Source organism: Oxyura jamaicensis, chromosome 11, assembly GCF_011077185.1.
Source record: "Oxyura jamaicensis isolate SHBP4307 breed ruddy duck chromosome 11, BPBGC_Ojam_1.0, whole genome shotgun sequence".
Classification (NCBI taxonomy): Eukaryota; Metazoa; Chordata; class Aves; order Anseriformes; family Anatidae; genus Oxyura; species Oxyura jamaicensis.
The window spans coordinates 13,971,449-13,986,108 of record NC_048903.1 but is presented as its reverse complement, the minus strand read 5'-3'; positions in this window follow the sequence as shown (position 1 = coordinate 13,986,108).

The window sequence follows — 14,660 nt, the reverse complement described above, 5'->3', positions numbered from 1 at the left end:
ACAGGATTGGGAAGAAGACTTCAGTGTCAGGGTTTTGTGTGATAGTGCTTGCCAAAGCACTCACTTTATGTTTCTTTCTTTTGTGTATTGTGCTTCTCGGATGTCCTCCAAAAGATGGAAATTTTCCCACAGGTGGCCAATCAGAATTTATTTTGGTGCTTTCATTACAAACCTATCTCCTAATTTAGAAAATACTTCAGCCCCTTTGCATTGCAGCCTCTGATTTTACCCTTTCATTTATCATAGTTTTCCTAACAAACAACTGAATTGATCTCAGACTGAATGTGTTTAATTTGTGTTAACTCTCATAACTACTTGTGTGATAGTGCAAATTAGATAATAGGACTGCTTTGAAGTGAAGGCCTCTTCTTAAGAGCTTTGAAAGCTGGGCTGCATCCTACCCACCTGAGTTTGGTGAGGTCATGTACAACTTCAGAGGTACCAAACTGCATTTTATAGGAAACTTCTTCCATGAGCAGGATCCTACCTTGAATGGAGAGGCCAGCACAATAGAGCCAGAAGTTCTCAGTGAAATTATTGAGAGAGGCTGGAAAATGTTACGAACTTCTAAGAAAAGTTCTGATTTGTTTGCAAAGTAAAATCTCAAATGGCTGTGCATGCAAACCATTAACACTGAGAAAGCAATGTATTTCTGCGGGAAAGCAGCTTCTTTTTATATATATGTATAAAAAAAAAAAGGAATGAGAGGAAAAAGAAAAAAGTAAAAAGGGCTTATTTTGCTTTTTATGTGGGAATAATTTAAATTCCCAAAACATCTTCATTTTTTTCCGAAGAAATTTCTAATAAAAGATTTGGTTTTGAACTGACAAAACAAAAGGAAATGAGAAAATGGAGTGGGGGGTTGACTTCATAATGTATGAATTCAAAATATGAGATTTTCATTTTGTTTAGATTCCTTTACTAGCATAAGAAGTAGACGTACATAAAATATTTTCCCTAAATTGCAAGCAGAATTCTTGCTTATATGATGGTGCTTCTTTATTTACTGACAACCTTTTCAGGTATGTGAATCAAAAGTGATAGTCTCTTTTCCTCTAGGGGACAAATTTCAGTGCCATCTCATGCCCTAATTGAAGTGAATTTTGCTGGTATCAGCTCACTTCCTAGTAACTCTAGTCCATATTAGATATTACTATGAAAAAGAAGGGGGGGACAAATTGACAGCATCTGATAGTGAGAGTCCCTGGAATTGAATTAGCTCCTCAGACAGGACTGAGGTCATTGCTGGGACAGTGGAACAAAATCAGTTTATTCAGTGGCTTTTCACAGTAGCTGTATCCGAAAGCCAAAAAGTCTCTGAGCTTCTTATTCAGCTGTGTCAGTGTCAGAGCAGAGATGCATGAAACATTGGGGTGAAGAAATGTTATCCATAATGAATATTAACTATTCTAATGCTTGTTATCAGAATGGTAGAGCTTTGACTAATTTATTATTATTATTATTATTATTATTATTATTATTATTGGGTGGTGGTGGTTTGTGATACTATGATTTGAGATGAGACACCAATGACTCCTGAGTTCCTTGGACTTATTCCTTGCTAATAGAAATTATCTTGGAGCCTTAGTGGAGGCTACCATCTGTTTTCCATAGGTTTTAGGATCAGAATTAAATCAGAAGATATTGTTAAGGTAATGTACCTTCAAGACAAGGCAGATACCTTCTCTGCTTTAAGAATTAGTAGCTGAAATGGAGAAAAACTCCTAAATCTGTTAGCCAACCAGCTCTGACTCTCACAGAAGGTCTAAATTCATCTTGTCCTTCAGGATGGGGGGGCCCCCCGCCCCCCCCCGAGCAGTGTTCTCTTTTTATTTTTTTTTCCACATTTGTTAACAACTTCATATAATGACAATTGAATGGTCTATTATTTTGTACAGGGCTTAGCAAGTTGTTTTACCTAAATAGATCCCAGTGGTTTGTAACCTTAGAACAGGTTTTTATCTTGATTTAAGCTTCTATCCCTAAGAATATGATTCAGGACTTTAAAATACTACAGGTTATATTTCTTCTTTTACCTCCTTTTTGATCTAACATGCAAAACCAAAAAAAAAACGCCCAAAACCAAACAAAACCAAACCAAAACAAAAAAAGACAAGCCCGCAAGTGCTTACTGTATTTAGGCATTGTAGACATGGTATATACAGTTATTAGACTGTTTTGCCTAGCTAATAATTTACTACCTCTGTTCATATCTATGATCAATTTATAGTCTCTTTGGTATACTTAGAATATAACATATTTTTATGTGATGTTATCCATATGGCAAAAATATTGACATGTTTTTGCATACTAGCTAAAAGTGAAGCAGAGTCAGGTAAAACTCTACCAATAATGAAATTTGCTAGTAACTTGCTGAAGTTTTAAAATTAGTCTTCCTTTGAGCCTGTTAAGAAACAGGCTATTACCCGTGTGAAGTTTGTAACATAAAACAATGATCGTCCGGTCTGTGGTGTACTACCAAAGTGAAGTGTCAAAACATGAGATTTTGTGAAATATTTGCCTTGCAAAGAATACATTCTTCAGGGAAAAACCTTGCTGATAGTGAAATATGAACCAGGCAATACTGATCTAGCATTTTGGTAGCCCTGGTGCTATAGTAAAACTGCTCTTATGTAATTACCTGCTCAGTTAATTTCAGACAAGTATTTTTGATGCAAACCCAAATATTCTTATTGTTCTCAAAACGTGTGAAAGCCCAGTCTCCACTGATGCTTGAATTCCCTTCTGTCCACTTATACCTCATATCAAGGCAATAATGCAGCCTGGGATTTAGTTCCAAGCCTTGTTCTTTTAATCTCCTTTCCAAGTGCATTGAGAAAAAAAGCAATAGCCAGTGTTTAATTATCTTCTGCACCAGTAGCTCTGCCTTTGGCGAGCAGAGGATTATTTGTCTCACGTCAGCAAGCCAGTGGATTCTCCATGCACTCCCTGACCCACTTGCTGAGGGTCTGCAATGACAACACAAGCAGAGGAATAGGACAGTGCTCTGTGAGAAGGTGATGGCATCGCTAGCACTAATGCAGAAACAGGGAGTGCTATTTCCTCATGTTTTTTTGTTAAGCTTAGGAGGGCAGCACAATTGCAGGAACAAGGGGAGAAACATAGCATCCACTCAGCTTAACTGCAACACTCTGACCTGGAGGGCTTTTCTGCTGTGTCTGACCTTTGTTAAACTGGTTTTAGCTAATGTCTTTGGGATATTGGCAAATGAAGTGTTCGTGCTGCACTTTGTATTTTTAATATTTAAAAGTAAGTACTTTTGCACTGAGGAATGCTACTCCCCTGGCTGTTGCAGTGCTGGTAGAGAAATTAATTTAGTTCAAGACAAAATGTGCACTGTTAAGTATTTGTTCAGCATTAAGCTTCTTCCACTTTAGTTGCTGGTGGAAGCTGGCTTTCTCTCAACTCGTATGTTACCAAAATGCAAAAGAAAGCTTGCTATTTGTGGGAGTGGGAAAAATTCCAGATAACTTAAATCATCTTAATATAAGAGGAAAGGGAGCTGAGAGTCTCATTTTGGCTTTAAAGTTGAAGCTGTAAGGCAGAGGTTGAAAAGCTAAGAACAAGCTTCAGATGAGAAGAATAGTTATGAAGTTGATGAATTAATTAGGGTCAAAAATTAAAATATGACTGAGATGCTGTACCTCTAAGTCATTTGAATATACTTGGAATTGATGTGAATAAAAATGTTCAGGCTTAGCCAGGCTAAAAATGCCATTTTTGGCTGAAATAGTGAATATAGCTTAAAAAGTGTATGTAAATTAAATGCCAGAAATGTCTGATAATTCACAGGAAAATTAAGGCACTTATAATGACAGAGCTGTTTTATCAGTGTGATGATGAGAATTGAACCCAAGCCCAGGCATCAAAGCAATTCAGCAGGCTCACGGCTTCATTTGTACTTGTTGTTCCAGTTTTCCTAATCACAGTCACTAAGGGACTCCGCCATGGGACACATCATTGTCACTTTTACAGTAAATCCAGACATTCTTTAGCAGTTTCTCTGTAGGTAAGACTTTCACTGTTTTTTTTTTTGTTGTTGTTGTTTGTTTGTTTGTTTTGTTTTTTTTTTTTTTCCTCCCTTGTCAGATACATGTGACAGGTTAGCACCAATTTTGACTACATGCTCCATTTTCACTGCATGCCGAGGCAATTTGCTATCAGTGCACTTTGTTATTTCCTCTGCTTTGTCTTTCTGACCTGCAAGGTGTTGCTTGGCAGTCACTGTTCTTTGAATACAAACATACTGAAAGCTCTTCAGGCTGCATGCTGTCGCTGTAAGTTTGTAGAACAGTTTTCATCTGTAAGAACTGGATTTCTGTTAAAGTATCCATTTCTGGCTGTAGGCCAAGTTATTGTTTAACAGTCAAGTTCCACTGAGTACAAAATACCACTGTTTAGCCTGCAAATGACTGGGGCTGAATGAACTCAAGAGACAAAAGGTGATTGTGTATGGCCATGCCAGCATACAGCCTTATGGACTACAAAACTTGCACACACCTGGAGATCATTTGTTGGCCTCCCAATCCTTAAAGCCGAGCATGAGACCCTGACTTACAAACACATGATGTTTTCAGTTGCTAGAAGCTGTGATGGTTGTTTTGGTTCTGTTTTGTGTTTAAAGAAGTCATTATTTAGAAGCTATTAATGCATTGTTTTTTATCTGCTCTTTCACAATTTCAGAGCAGCCAGCATTGGCTCTTCGTAGGCTCTTTAGACAGCTCAGTGACGAAGCAGGCATAGCTGTATATGGGGAAATACTAAAGATCCTATTGGCTTTACAAATGGAGACTCGTAAAATGAAAGATAGTTAACCAATATTTTTAAATCTAGAAACAATTAATAAGCAACTTGTACCTTAGAGTGGTGGTATCCCTGATAATACCTGGCTCATCTGTGGAACTCTGTGGCCTTTACAATGTAGGTCTACGTTAAATTCTTACTCATTAGGCACTCTCATTCAATAAGTAGCAATGTTCATATAGTCACTCAGTAGCAGACTGGACTGGAAACCTATGTGTCCTGATTTCTTAACCTCTATTAGAGGCAGCAGAGCTCATTGCTTTCTTCTGGTTTTAGTAGTCAATAATTCTTTGCTTTAAAATATGTATGTATTTCAATAAATACATGTGTACTACAAAAGGAATGTATAGGTATCTTCGGACAAACACAGTGAAATACAGACTAAGCAATTCAAATCTGCAGTCTAATAAAGTAAAGCCATTTAACACTATTCGGATTTGCTAAGCTGAACAATATTACCAGATTCAGCAGCTGCTCTTTTGTTCAGTCACAGGCTGAAATACAGGCGGTAAACAAAAATGGAGCTAAAAAAACACATCAACAAAGGACTGAAAAGCTTGATGAGGGCTTTTTTTTTGCCTCTAAACCTACATCTACTCCACCTGTCAAGCCTTTATTGCTTCAGTGTCTATTAAGGCAATAGCCACATGCTTTAGCTACTTTTTAACCAGGGGATGAATCATTTGCTCAGTGAATATTTTCAGGAAAAGCTTCTGCTTATTCTATTTCTGTTCATCAGATACACATACTTTAAGGGTGGAAAGGATGAAACCAGTCCAGATCTGCTTCTTTGACTTTGTCTGTGTGGCACAATTCAATGTGCAGTAAGGAAAGCCAAGTTAGCTCAGAGTGAATTATCTGTCAGAAACTGGGCTGTGCAGCTGCCTAAGTGCCTAGGGATCACCTGCCTGTCTTGCACAGGGAGAAGGATGTAAAGCAAATGCATCAGTACCACTTGCTATACTCAAGGTAGCTTGAAAAGAGTATTGCACAGTATTGCGTTGTTCTATAGAAAAGATATAGCCTTGCTTCTTCTGGCATATTTTTCAATAAGAAGTGCTTTTGCTCATCTGTTTCCTTCTTTATTTTATTTTATTTATTTATTTATTTTTAATTCCTTCTTTCAGCAATGGTGATTATTCTTACTTTGGGGTGGCTCATGGTTACTAACCCACTGTTTAATGAAGAAAGGTCTGTTACTATTAGGAAAAAAGGGGATGAGAGTGAGACTATTTCTGTGTACTTTGTCATATCCCTAAAGCAAATGGTTACTTTCTTTCTTTGTATATAAGAAGTTTTTTTTGTTCAAGACTATGTAGGTGTGTTCACATATACACAGCTGAAATTTTTCAATAAGTGATGTCGTCTAAATAAAATCTCAGTAATAACGAAGGAGTTTTCTTGCTAAAACATTGTTGGGTTCCATTAAATGAACCAATTCAATAATTTGTTGGCAGCCAATGTTTGTAATGTAATTCTTATGGCCGGATGGATAAGCTATTGACTTAGTTTTTAATAAAAATAGTAGAGAAGCTATTGGTAGCTTACTTGCTGTTAGCCAGTTGTTTGGGGAGGGGATCCAACCCTTATAGCGAGAAGGGCATGAATTCTGAACATGAAAGCTGATTGATTCTTAAATGAAACTCTTTTAATATTTCATAGGGGAGACTTTTGGTAGGGAAGTAGTGTGTACCACAGTAACTGTTTCCTGGGCAGGAAACAAGCTTGTTTTCTAAAACCTGGTCTTTTCTTTGAATTCAGGCTATTTCTGCTATGGCTCTGACTTGCATCAAACTTCATCTGCAGCCAACATCAACTTAGCAGAAAGTGGTACTGCAGTATAGAAACATTGTTCATATCTAGGTTTGCTACTGGTTTCCAGGAATAGCTATCTTTGCATCATTGAAAGTCTCTTGTGAAGGTCTGAAAATAACCCATGTGTTCATTTTGAATAATAACACTGAGAACTGTAAAAAGTAACAAGCCAGTGATCTCATCACAATAACCTGAAAGCTAGGTATGAAATGCTAAATTGGATGGTGTGTATTACAGGAGTTAAGTTGTTACTGCAAGTGAAATTCTTTTAGTCCTCACAAGCTACTAGCTCGTCTTTAACTATTGACTTGTTTCTGGTATTGACTGTAAACTTGTAATACAAGTATGTATTCCCCTTCTTCCTCACACTTCCGTAATTTCAGTGATGGGATGAAAGAAGCATAGGTGCTTAATAGTCTTAACATATAAAAAAGTTTTTTTGTTTTGTTTTGTTTGTTTGTTTGTTTGTTTGTTTTTCTCTCTCACAGAACAGATAATACACTGACAGCAAATGTGATTGCAGTAGACTTTTTTATGGTCCATTACAGACCCATGATAGTCTCATGGCAGTTTTTATTCCGATTTAAGAAGGTAGAATTTCTTTGCTTTCCTCTCTCCTCCCCCCCAGTTTATAAAACTTCTCAAGAGAGTGGGAGTATATCCTGATAGAAACTAATTGCTATGGATTAAAAGAACAAGTGTGCAGCCTCCACATATTATATCAGCACTCAGAGCAGACACCAAAGTTTTTTATGAAAAGGAAATTACATTTGAAGTACTCTCAATATTCATAATCTCTTAGGCTCGCTCAAAAACCTGGGTGCAGTGGTATTTTAATGGTGCACAGTGATTGGTTATGTGGAGGAGGTAAAATTGGCTTGTCACAGATCCAGAAGTGATAAAGTTGGTTTTGAAATAGAGATTAAGGCCTTGGGAGGGGGTAAGAGGGGGGACAGTTTTCTTTAATATAAGAAATATTTAACACAGTAATGCTCATTCATTTTCATTTTTATGGGCTTGTTCTATTCTAGCCAGGTACATCAGAGGTCAAATGCTCCGAGACACAGTTTCTGAAGGATTTTTTTCACACTTAAGCCATCTCAGAACAGAAACTCTCTCTGTAAGTACGAACAAAATTCACAGATTCATGGATCTTTGCAGTCAGCTTCAAAACTCCATAACTTATTAACTTGAATTGCTTGTGAGATGTGAATAGCCTCAAACCTAGGGGAGGAATGGGAAGCCAAACCCGTACACAGACATGAACTTCACAGATGGTTTCTGTAGATAATGGCCTAAAACACAGAGTCGGACCTATGTACTTAAATACATAATTCCTTCTTGGTTTATTTTTCCCTTGCTTACTCCCAGACAAGAACATTTCTGTACAAAGGACATTTAGACGCTTCTTACAATTTCCAATCAGTGTCAAATCTCTCAGCACAAGTTAAAAGGAGATATACATTGACTGTTAAGTAAGAGAAATGCATCCACTAATTTCATACTGTTTTTAAGATTAAGCATTAAAATTCATTAGGTCTAGGAAAAACAGGGAAATATTTTCCCAAGGGACCAAGGCCACAAAAAATGTAATCTGCTCAGCTATTAGACCTTTTTTTTAAAAATAATAATAATAATAATAATAATAATAATTTATTGACACTTTGTCAGGCAAAGTGACAAGAAACAATTAAAAAACATCTAGAATAAACAAAGAAAATCCCACAGTATGAAAAGGAAACTTTCTCTCAAGGCATACACATGCAGAGACAGAGGAAAATGGAACTTCAGCTTTATCAGCCATATCAATATTTTACTGCAGTTACAAATTCACACAGATGCCAAGATATTTTATGTTGCCAAATGGTGCTTTTATTTTGCAGCACATGTTATGCATTCTTTTTTAGAAGTGAACACATCTGCTATGACTTCTTCCAATATCCTTTTTTTTCTTCCCTGCAATTTGGGCTCTGAAGATTACAAAGCCATAAATCAGAACCATCACAAACACAAGGGATCTGATTTACAAATGTGGTTAATCTTTGCCTTTGCAAATGCTACAAGCAGTTTATGGAAGCTAGGGAACCCTTGGCTTTGTAGGATATTTCCTAACCTTTGCAGGAGGGCTTTCATGAAGAAAAAAAGGAAAAATGTAAGCCTGTTTCCCACATGTTCTTGGTGGTAAGATAGGGCAGTGTCTAAGAGCAACTGCTGAAATTAAATTTTCATTATGAGAGAGAGGAGCAGGTGATCTGATGGGTGTGGGTTTTGTTGGAACCTACCTGGTCTCCATCTTTGTTTCCCATTGAGACTAATTCCTAACTTGTCACTAGCAGTGTGTGAACAGAATATCTTTATAGAGAACCCTCTATATTGCAAAATACCCAAGCATTGTTTGATTCAAAATACCTTCTGTTATTTCTCTCCTCTACCATCTGCCAAAGTTTATTTCATAGTATTGAACCTTAGCTACAGTAGTACTTCTGAGGGACACAGAGAGAAGATCCTGTCTTGAAGGGGAGTGAACATGCTGATGAAGGGGTACGAGAAACATGCCGTGGCTTTTAGGTGTCTGTAGACAGCTATTGGAAACACTGACTACATTTATCTTTTCATTACGTTAAGGTGCAAGATGATTTGGGGTACTTGGTAAACTCAATGTTCTTGGAAGGTCTAAGTAGTTACAAGATATCTAATTCATAATCCAAAGCTATAGTGATGTGCAAAAGTCCACCTCTTTTGTGAGTTTTACTTGAGATTCTCATCCTTGTGGAACTCCCAGTCCATAAAATAAAAACATCCCACATCACTCTCCAGTCTGATAAAGAATGGTTTCAATTGTGATGTTTAGATTTGGGTTTCTGAAAACTCTGTGTAGTTGAATCTTCCATGTAAAGCCCAATTTCATCCATGCTTCTGGATGCTGAACTCAGTAATATATTTTACCAACTCTTCCAGCAAAACAAAGCCTGGCTTTGTGAATCTTGGATCCACATCAACAAAGGTTTGAGACCCATTCTGCTTCCTTCTAGTACCCAGTTAGCCTGTCTGCACATTCTCCTGGCTTCCAAGAGTGGGAGTTGTGGTTTTCAAGACTTTCAGTAAGGAAGAAGGGCAAATATTTTTCAGCTTCTTCTTGTCATTGTCCACCCTGAAATCTTAAAAAGCAAAAACAAAACAACAACAGCAACATAAAATAAAAAATGTCTGTCTATTCATTTTTTTTTTTAAAAAAAAGGAGGGTGTGGTATTGGCTTAGCTGTTAGCTTAGTCCAGATGTGGAGGTAAATCAGCTAGTAAAAATCAACAGTAAAATATTAAACATAGTGTCCTTCCATTTTCAGAAAAGGATAACATCTATATTGGGCTAGGGCAGCTAAGCACTAGTCAATCCTAATGGCTGGTAGCCACTGGCAACTTGTATTTTATCTGTTTGTTTACATTTGGCTCTTCACTGGTGAAATGCATTAGGAATCTTTTTTTTCTCTTAATGCCTAATGTTAGAATTAAAGTTGCAGTGGTATGAGCAGGAGTTAATTCATTCTGCTATTAAGCCTTCAGTTACACTGAGGCTTTATCACTCATTGCTAATAAATGGTATTTATAGTTGGCATATACCTCCTGTAGCAACAATAACAAATGTGTTGCCTGAGATAACCTACTTTGTATAGCTGTTAAAAGGCACTTTTCATTCAAGTTTCACAATTTTAAAAATTCATTATAAACCTCTTGAATCCTCCAAGGACTGAAACAATCTGTGAAGCTGGATGTTTAAAGTGCAGACCAGATTTTGAAAAGGGCTCAGAAGAGCCCACAATAGAGATCTGATACTTAAGTATGCTAAGCACACAGCAGCTCCTAATGCGATCCTTAGATCTAGATTCTCAAAAGAGTTCAGAAGAACCTTGTGTGCTGAGAGCTTTTGAAACACTGGCCATGTCACAACAAGCACTGCTGGGGACTTTACAGTCCTCAAAATCTGCTAAGTCAGGCTTTGATTTCTCTGGGTCCTAAGCACTTCCAAATGTCTGGACCTAAACAGAGATCTGTGCTGTATGGGGGATTATTTCCTTTTATCTTGCAATGTTATTATTCCCTCCTTTTATACAATTCAAAAACAAAGAAGTGGAATAACATAAGATGCCGGTAAGCTTATAAGAACTGGGTTGTCCAGTTTGCCATGTAAGCACAGCTGAGGATCAGTCCTGTTTGAGCAGAATAAAGTATGATAACTCCTGCCTTCCTTCCAGGAGTTTCTCTCTCTGTAGTACTCAGTGCAACTGAGGGTGAAAATAAGTAGGTTCTGTGGCTTGGAAATGGAGTGGAGGAAATTTCTATTCGAAAGGTGTCTGACACACTTTAAGTGGTTTTCACACCCTTCTCTCTTGCCAGGTCTTTGTCAGTTGCTTGTGTGGGCAGCATCCAGCTGAGAAGACACAGACCTCTTGGGCCGATCAGAGAAGTGAGCAGGTGGGATGGAAACTTCTGAAAACACACACAAAGAAAACCCACAAAAAGGTTAAATCCCTGACTACTACCAGTGGAACCAAAATTTTATTAGCTAGATACTGTTTTTCCAGCTCTAGGCTAGAAGAGCAGCTAGTGTAGGTAGCTGGGCCTTGCACGTTGGGTTCTGTTGGGTTCGTACTGAGCATGTCAGATAAAGGCAAAGACAGAAGTTGTGGCAGAAAGAAAGAAAGAGCTCAAGTCCTTGTCATTGCTACCTCTGATACCGAGCATTTCATTTGGATGATTCAGCTTACCACTTCCTACGTTTGTGGTGAATCAGTATTGAAGTGTCATGCTGTAGGAGCTGCCTATTGATAGAAACTTAAATTAGCATTAAGGAGCAGCCAGAGACTTTGCAAGATAATCTGGCTTTATTTGTGCTTTCCCTTCCTGGCTTCTGTGTGTATATATCTTATTACCAGGGAAAATTACTTTTCTTTGTGCTGTCCTTTAGAATTGTGAACAAATTACACCAGTCCATTCAATGAATGGTAGCACAGAGATTAAACATGGAGGGTGTCAAACTGCTAAAAGTTACTGTGCTAAACAACCAGAAAAAGCTTTGAAAGGGATGGGAGGAAGAATATACTGAATTAGTCTTAATATTGTATGTGACAGTCCAAGGACTTAAATTTTGTGGAGATGCATTCTGTCAGACCAGGCAAAGGAGAACTTTGGAAAAGGTCCTTGAGAGTTGCTTCCTGGGACTCAGGAGGAGATACCTGGAGCAGTGGGGCTCATTACAAATCCAGAGAGGAAGAGCAAGTGTCCTGGAAGGTGTAAGGGAATGAATATGTGGGAATATGGGTACCAGGCTCTGAAAATTCTGTTTGATTAAATGCAACATGCAGTGGTGTTGAGGATTTAGTCCGTATTTAGAGCTGTAGGGCTGCAGTTTTTCTTGTTTTGTTTTGCTTTGCTTTTCAAATCCTTTAAATACATAAGGCCATGTTATTCTGTGGTGTAAACTGGGAAACTTCATTTAAATTGAGAGCTACCGTGAGGTAGAGGTGAGATATCTCAGATTCTTTTTCAGCTGGAGCAGAACAATGGCTAGATTTTTTTATTATTATTATTTTGCCCTGACATCCACCAGCACTTCTGGAAAATGAAGTATATTGTTCCTACATGCTTCTGGGCCCTTTGAGGCTGGGGACTGAAGTGCTAATAGTATGCAGTTCCATTTATACAAAAGTCCTTTTTTTCAGGGGTTGATGCTGATGCTTTATGACTGCTGTGCATGTAATTAGCAAAGCACCACTACAGACATTTTATTCCAGTGTCCTATAAACAGATGCATTGTCATAAGTGGTATGCATTTGCAGCTGGCTCAACGCAGTGACCGGTATTTGGCTTCGACTCCAGATTTCAAGCCTTGATGTATGAGACAAAGCATTAGAGAAGTTTGATTGACTTGCTAGTCATTACTGAGATCAAAGGGTTGGTTGGTTGGTTTGTTTGTTTGTTTGATTTTTGCATCAGACTTCTTTATTCTACCACCTGGGCTGGGTTATTTATTGAAAGAACTGCATGCAGAGATGTTAAATTCCAGGGAAAACTCAGTGATCCAACATCAGACTCTATTAGGTAACAGCTGAATGCACTGCCATTTTAGAAACTTCAACACAAGTTTATCTATTTTTCCTGGGGAAAAGATTTAGTTTTCTGGGTCATCTTTGTATGCAGGCAAATTGTGTTTCTCTCATTTAGTTGTGGAGCACTAGAGCTCTCTGAAGTGTGGGTGGGAAGTCCTACCAGTTTAATAACATTGCTCCAGTGCTGATTTGGGGTGAATAGACAGCATCGTAATACTGTAGTAGTTGCCAATAGTTCAAGTTTTGATGGGACCTTTGGGTTCCTGATAAATATAAATATATTTTTAATGCAAAAATGTCTCATATTTTTAGAGGCTTTGGGATGGAATAGATTTTTTGTTTTCAAAAATATTTTGAATTTATGAAGCAAAAGACAATCTGTTAATTTATATTTGCTGAATACATTCTGTGTCTGAAATCGGTGCCTCTCCAAAATACATGACTGCTTATGGAGCTTCTAATAATATGTTGTGGTAGTGATAATAATAACCCATATTTAACTATGCAGTATCTGTCAGACGGCTTCTTTTCTGAAACTGCGAGAATACGTGAGCTTTGTAGTGTACTGCAAAAAGGTTTGGGATCCAGTGTGATCAGCCCAGCTCATAGCTGAGAACTCCAACACTTGCATTTGGCTACGTTAGTAAGAATTGTCCACTAGTATTACATTTTTGTGCCATAAAAAATCAATTAATTAATTAAATCTCTTTTAATAGAATCTTCCAACATTACCTGAAATCACTAGTAGACTAGTAATTTGGTGTGTTTGTGTTAGTACAGGAGATGGAAAACATCAACATTTTTTTTTAATGACATGGTCATTAAAAGAAAAAATGTATTTAGTGATGTCACACATTATTTCAATCAATCCGTAAACTGCATTTTTAAACATATATATATATTTCTGAACTAAAGTTAGCTGAATTTATGTTGTAAAGGTGCAACTCAATCCAATTCACTAAACTTCACACATTTTATTTCAAGTAAAATTGAATACTGTATCCAAAAGCAATTTCTGCCTTTTTTTTTTTTTTTTTTTTTTTTTTTTTTTTAATTAAGAATAGTTAGGAGGTTTTATGTGAGTTGGCTTCTGGCCAAACACCTTGCCTTTTCTCAGCTATCCAGAATAAACTCTAATGAAATTGCTGAGAAATGATCACCTCAATGTATCACTATATCTTCAAGTAAAAACTAATCGCCCTTTCGGAACTTTTGCATGAACTCAGGAACCCGATGAGGTTTTGATACTGAGCAAGATGCAGATCCCAGGATTGAGCTATCATTACATGACTTTCAAACTATTGCTACTAAAACATGCTTATACTGTGATGCAAGTAAACTTCTGCAGTAAAATGCCCCGACTCTCTTAACTGGTCAATAAGCAATATTGAACTCCAGTATTTGTTTTCCCAACAAATTTGCAGTTCCTCCATGACATGCTAGTAACGCGTGTTTTGGTGGAAGGATTGCATCTTTGTTCCAAGAGAATTACCAGGCAATTCAGACTGCAGTTTTAGGTTTCTAAATTGCCTAAAGAGGAATTTGAAGAAGGGTCTATCAGAATGCTTGAAACTGTATTTAATCTGCCTTTATTTTGTGTGCTTACATCTTTGCCTGTTTGGTTTGTTCTTGTTGTTCCTACTGCATGGAGTTTGTCCTTATTTACTTCAGGCACATGCATTTGATTTTCAGATAATCACTCTGTTGAAAAACATGAACCTGCGCCATTGTAAGAGGATAAAATGAATAACTTGTATGGCCAATTTGATAGCAGGGTGCAATCTACTTTCTAATCCCACTACAGGTTTCTTTCCTTCAAAGTATTGCTTTTCCTCTTTCCTCAATTTATGGTGTATTCCCAAGACCTTTAATATCACCGTGATTAATTCTTGTCACACAATTGAAGAAGGACCCAGG